Genomic DNA, 6,024 nt, shown 5'->3' on the forward strand with positions numbered 1-6,024 from the left:
GACATTTCTCTGAAGAGGAAACATAAATGCTCAAAAAACACATGAATTTTTTTTAGCTTCATTAGCTATTAGAGAGATGCTAATTAAGACCACAATGAGATACCCTTTCACACCAATTAGAATGACTGCCATTGAACAAACAGGTAAGTCCAAAGCTGTAGGGGTTGTGGAGAAATTGGAACTCTTCTTCATTGTTGTTGGGATTTTATAATGGTTCAGGCACTCTGGAAGACAGTCTGGCAGTTCCTTAGAAAACTAGATACAGAGTTACCCTTTGATGCAGCAATCACACTTCTTGGTATATACCCAGAAGATCTGAAAGCAGTGACATGAACAGACATCTGCATGTCAATGTTCATAGCAGCAATATTCAAAATTGCCAAGAAGTGGAAACAACCCAAATGTCCTTCAACAGATGAGTGGATAAATAAATGTGGTACATATACATGATGGGATACTTCATGGCAGTAAGAAGGAATAATGTCATGAACCATGACAACATGGATGAAACTTGAAGACATAATGCTGACTGAAATATGCCAGGCACAAAAAGAGAAATATTATATGATACCACTAATGTGAACATTGAAAAATGTAAAATAAATGGTTTATAATGTAGAATTTAGGAGTTGGAGTAATAGATAACAATTAGTGAGGGAGGTGATAATCTAAGACCAGATAAGTTACCATGGTTAAATTTAACATTCTGGGAATGCCCAGGAATCACTATGGTTTATTAATTTCTGGTAGGAACAAGTTCACAGAAATGTTGCTATCTTAGGTTATCTGCCTTTCTTTATCCTTTGCTAGGTTATAGTCTGTATATTTTGGGGGGATAGAATAGGAACATATTGGAAGTAATGGCATTATTTTAGGTTAGATGTCTTTTTCTTATTCCCAAATTTTGGTTTGTTTGAAATGTTTTTTCTTTATTGTGTGGTTTTTTGGTAGTTTTTTGATACAGTTAATAGTTAATTTAAGAAAATGAAAAAAATATGCAGAGCCTCTCTGAGGAGTGGGGGAAAATGCAGTGGTGTAGGGCTTTCCCACCTGGATTGTTGCTGATGTGCTCACAAACATTAAGGACTGGCAGTTTGATGTGCCAAACCCTCTATCATGGGACTTGCCCTTGGGAAGACTGTTACCACAAAGGAGGAGCTAGACCTGCTTATAATTGTGCGTAAGTGTCTCCCCCAAATGGCTCTGTGTTGCTCAGATGTGGCCCTCTCTCTCTAGCTAAGTCAACTTGGCAGATGAAATCACTGGCCTCCCCTCTATGTGGGATCTGACACCCAGAGATGTAAATCTCCCGGGCAATATGGAATATGTCTCCCATTTAGGAATCTAGACCCAGCTTCATGGGATGGAGAACATCTTCTTGACCAAAATAGTGATGTGAAATGAAATGGAATAAAGTTTCAGCATCTGAGAGATTCCAAAAGGAGCTGAGAGGTCACTCTGGTGGGCACTCTTATGCACAATATAGATAACTCTTTTTAGGTTCTAATGAATTTGAATAGCTGGCAGTAAACACCTGAAACTATCAAACTACAACCCTGTAGCCTTGAATCTTAAAGATGATTGTATAACAATGGAGCTTACAAGGGGTGACAATGTGGTCATGAAAGCAATGTGGATCACACTCCCCTTTGTCCAGTGTATGAATGGATGAGTAGATAAATGGGGGCAAAAAAAACTAAAGGAAAAATAGGGCAGGGAGGGGGAAATTTGGGTGTTCTGTTTTCACCTTTAACTTTTCATTCTTACTTTCACTTTTTCTGGTACAAGGAAAATGTTAAAAAAGTAGATCGGGGTGATGAATGAACCGCTATGTTATGGTAATGTGATCAATGGATTACACACTGTGGATGATTGTATGGTATGTGATAAAATCTTAATTAAAAAACCACTCATAGAATTTGCATTAGAGCTTACTGTATTAGTCTTAATTGAGCAGTTTCATTAGAAACAAAAGAAATTTTATTCTAAAGGTATCACTGAAAGACAAAAGATGGAATTTATCTTTCTTCCACACTCCAATTTTTAATTCTCTGCTCTTGAATTGAGGATATCAGTAACTGAATTTCTTGATACAGCAAACAGAAAGAGCCCTTTTACCATGTTTACAGAACTTTTTCTCCCACTACTTTCAAAGCTGAAGTATAACGCACTTCCCAAATTTATGTTTCATGGAAGATGAGGGATATAGATGCTCATAAAATATGGGTTCATTAGGGAAATAAATATCAAATATTTTGAATATAATATATATATATATACATATGTATCTCCTGCTTTTTTTTCTGGTCATTGCATGAAATATATTTTCCAAATTTACACATTCAACCTATTTTTGTCCTTGTGTCTAAAGTGTCTCTTGTAGATAGCACATAGATGGGTCCTGTTTTTTAATCCATTCTGCTGATCTATGTCTTTTTATTGTGGAGTTTAATCAATTAAACTCCAGCGTTATTAGTTTAGGGCAGTGCTTCCTTTTATCATTTTGTCATTTGGATTTTATGTGTCATATCTTATTTTTTCTCTTGCACCTTTTACTTTTTCCCATAGTTTTCATTTCTACACTCTTCTCCAAACCTGTCTCTTCTGCCTTTTCCTATAAACCTGTAGCACTCCCTTTAATATTTCTTGTACTGTAGGTCTCTTATTCACAAACTCTCTCAGTGTCTGATTGTCTCAAATTATTTTATATCTCCCTCATTTTTGAAGGACTGCTGTGCTGTATATAGAAATCATGGTTGGTGGTTTTTCTTTTTCTGTATCTTAAATATTTAATACCAGAGCATTCTTGACTCCATGGTTTCTGTGGAAATATTTGTTCATAGTTTTATTGAGCTTCCATTGTATGTGATGGTTAACTTTTATTTTGCTGCTTTCAGAATTCTCTCTTTGTCTTTGACATTGGACAATCTAATCATTAAGTCTCTTGGAGTAGTTTTTTTTGGATCTATTCTTTTTGTGGTAAACTGTGCTTCATAAATCTGTACTTTTATGTCTTTCATAAGAGTTGTGGAATTTTCAATGATTATTTCTTCTGTTATTCTTTCTGCTCCTTTTCCCTTCTCTTCTTCTGGGACACTCATAACACTTACATTCATGCACTTCATGCTGTCATTCAGTTACCTAGGACCCTGCTCATATTTTTCAACTCTTTTCACTAGCTGGTCTTTTGTATCTATGATTTCACACGTCCTGTCTTCCAGTTCACTGATCCTTTCCTCCTCAAATCTACAGTTCTATGTCTCCATTGTGGTTTTCATTTCTTCCATTGTGACTTTCCTTTCCATAGGTTCCACCATTCATTTTTTCAAGTTTACAAATTCTTCTTTATGGTCACCCAGTGCCTTCTTTATATCTTTCATCACTTTTGCCACATTTTCCTTCAACTCTTTGATTTGATTTAGGAGATTTGTTTGAACAGCTTTAATTAGTTCTTTCAATTCCTGTATCTCTGTTGAAATGTTAATTTGTTCCTTTGGTGGGTCCTTATTTTCATGTTTATTAATATGACTTATTTTTAGTTGTCTACGCATCTGATTTTCTTGATTAGTTTATTCTGGAGCTCATTTTCTCTCTGTTTACCTAGGGTTTTCTTATTATTTGTCTTTGCTCTCTATCTGTTCTTTGGCATTCAGTTCAACTGATTCTAGACTTCTATTGGCTTCTATTTACTGGATCAGAATTTTTCAGCTCTTACTGTTCTGGTTCCTGCTCTGTCTCTATATAACCTTTTTGGAAGAGGCTTTCCCCAGATATCATTGACCCCAATCAGATTTCCCCAGTACAGACATGCCCAGGTCCCAGGAGGAATCTGTACACTGTATAATGTATCCCTGAGAATGAGACCTTGCAGGTTGTCAGACCCTCTTGTGAAGCCTCTAAACTCTGTGCTTTTCCTATCCTGTATAGCAGGTGGCACTTCTTAACCCACAGCTCCCCACCAGTGTGAAGAAGTGTAATGTCTTTAATTCTCTGCAGACCCTGTCCCTCCAGGTGCATTGCTGAATCAAGCTCTTTCTGTTATCAGCCCCCTGGTGTCTGAGTTCTCTGAATAAGAGCCACAAATTGATCTAGGCCCCACCCCTCTTGTCTTGGAGAAATTATGTCCTTCAGGGTATTAACTCCCCAACTAGATTTATTGCTTTGTCACTCAGACTTATATAACATCTGCCATTGCCTGGGTCCAGCTGCCAATTTCATGAATCTGTGGCTTTCTGTAATGTGCTACTTAAAATAGTTATTTAAAAAATCTCTTTTAAAGGCCTTTCTCAAGTCCCCAAGTTTTGTCAGTCCCCAAATAGACTATTTAAAGATACACCATGTGGGCTATTATCTCTTTCACCTTAAGAGTTACTCTCAGACAACTTTAATTTCACCTTCCCTATGGCAGTACTGAATCCTGAGAACTCTTAGCAGATCTGAGGTGCTATTGAAAAGTAAAAAAATAGAAAGAAAAGAAAATAAGTAAAGAAAAAACTTTTCAGATTTGAACCCCAATTCCCCAAGTTTGGAAGCCACAGGTGCATTTGGTACCCATTTCTATGTGCCCTTTTTCTTGGAGCCCAGTCCTTTCTGAGTATTCTGAGCAACTCCAACTCCAAAAGTCTCTGTTTTTGTTGTTGTTGTCAGCCCTGCCCCCTCTCTGCCAGACGGAATCTTCCCAGTTATGTTTGTGCCCACTCTTGGTTTACCTGTGCTTGGAGATTTTATTCAGCAGTCTGAATTTTTAACTAATTCTGCAATTGCTGCCTTGTTGAGACCCTCCCTTTGCTCCAAGCACAGATTGTTTCTTTGTCCCTCAGGGTACCATCTCCCAGACAGTAGGTTGTGCCATTGGGGAGGGGTGCTAATAGCCCTGACTGGGGAAACTTGCAGTTTTCACTGCTATCTCAGCCATTCCACCCATTCCAGACTTGGGTACAATGTGTGCCAGTCACAGAAGTCCTCAAAATTGCTGCTCCATGAAGTTCCTTGCTGTTTACCAGTTGCCATGTAGGAGTAATTAAATTCCACAACTCACCACTCCACCATCTTGACCCACCCTATAAATCAGATTATTTTACTTGCCTCTTTGACCCTGCTGTTTATTATGGTAGTCACACCTACCTTGTCTTTGGTTATTAACTGCTGCCATGTGACTTTAGCTAACATGGGATCTGATTATCCACATTGAGTTTAATCATTCCAGCTCTGTGACAGCATTTCCTACAGTAATATCTGATCTACAAAGAAGGGTGACTAAGAGCTCTTCAGAGATGATGGAGTTAGTGTCACCTACTCCTCACAGTCCTGGCAAATGGATATTTCTTGGGTATATGAGCAGGTCTTCCATGATGAAGCCACTCTAGCATTCCAATCCCTCTAAGCCTTTGGATTCCCTCCTCTGCATTACAACAGGCCAGTTCTGGCATTTTGACCTCAGGTAATGTCAGTCACCTTTTGGTCCATGTTTCAGCCAACCAACCAAACTGTTAATGCCCTTTCTAACCTCTTGAGCTACAATGTTGAATGCAGAATCCCTGCTTAGTGAGCCATATCAGTAAATTCAGCCTGATCCAACTTTATATTCCTTTCACAATTATCCCACACCCTAAATATGCATTCTGACACATATTTCCCTGATTTCTGTCTATATAAATTGGAAAACTCATGAAGTGCTTTTGGAGTATAGCATACTTCCCCATGGGTCACACTTTGTACCTCACCCTTCAGGGCCTCTTGGGACTTTAGTCTAGTTATATGCCTGGAAGGAAAGAGCAGTGTTGGGGTGGGTCATGAAAAGAATTACAAGTATCATTCAAGATAATTACCTCGGGGAATTTTGTTGCAGTTACATCTGATCAAACAGGTTTTATCTCCCCAGACATAGGAGTGAGGCCTGTTTCTGAAGGGAAAGTTTGTGCAGCAGGCTCCTCAGGGTAGACTGGAGTTTGAGAAGCTGTTTCCTCAAGACAGGTTGGAGGTTGAGTTTCTCTCTTCTCCATTCAGGCTGGAGATTGTGTGGCA

This window comes from Choloepus didactylus, chromosome 10, assembly GCF_015220235.1.
Source record: "Choloepus didactylus isolate mChoDid1 chromosome 10, mChoDid1.pri, whole genome shotgun sequence".
Taxonomy (NCBI): Eukaryota; Metazoa; Chordata; class Mammalia; order Pilosa; family Megalonychidae; genus Choloepus; species Choloepus didactylus.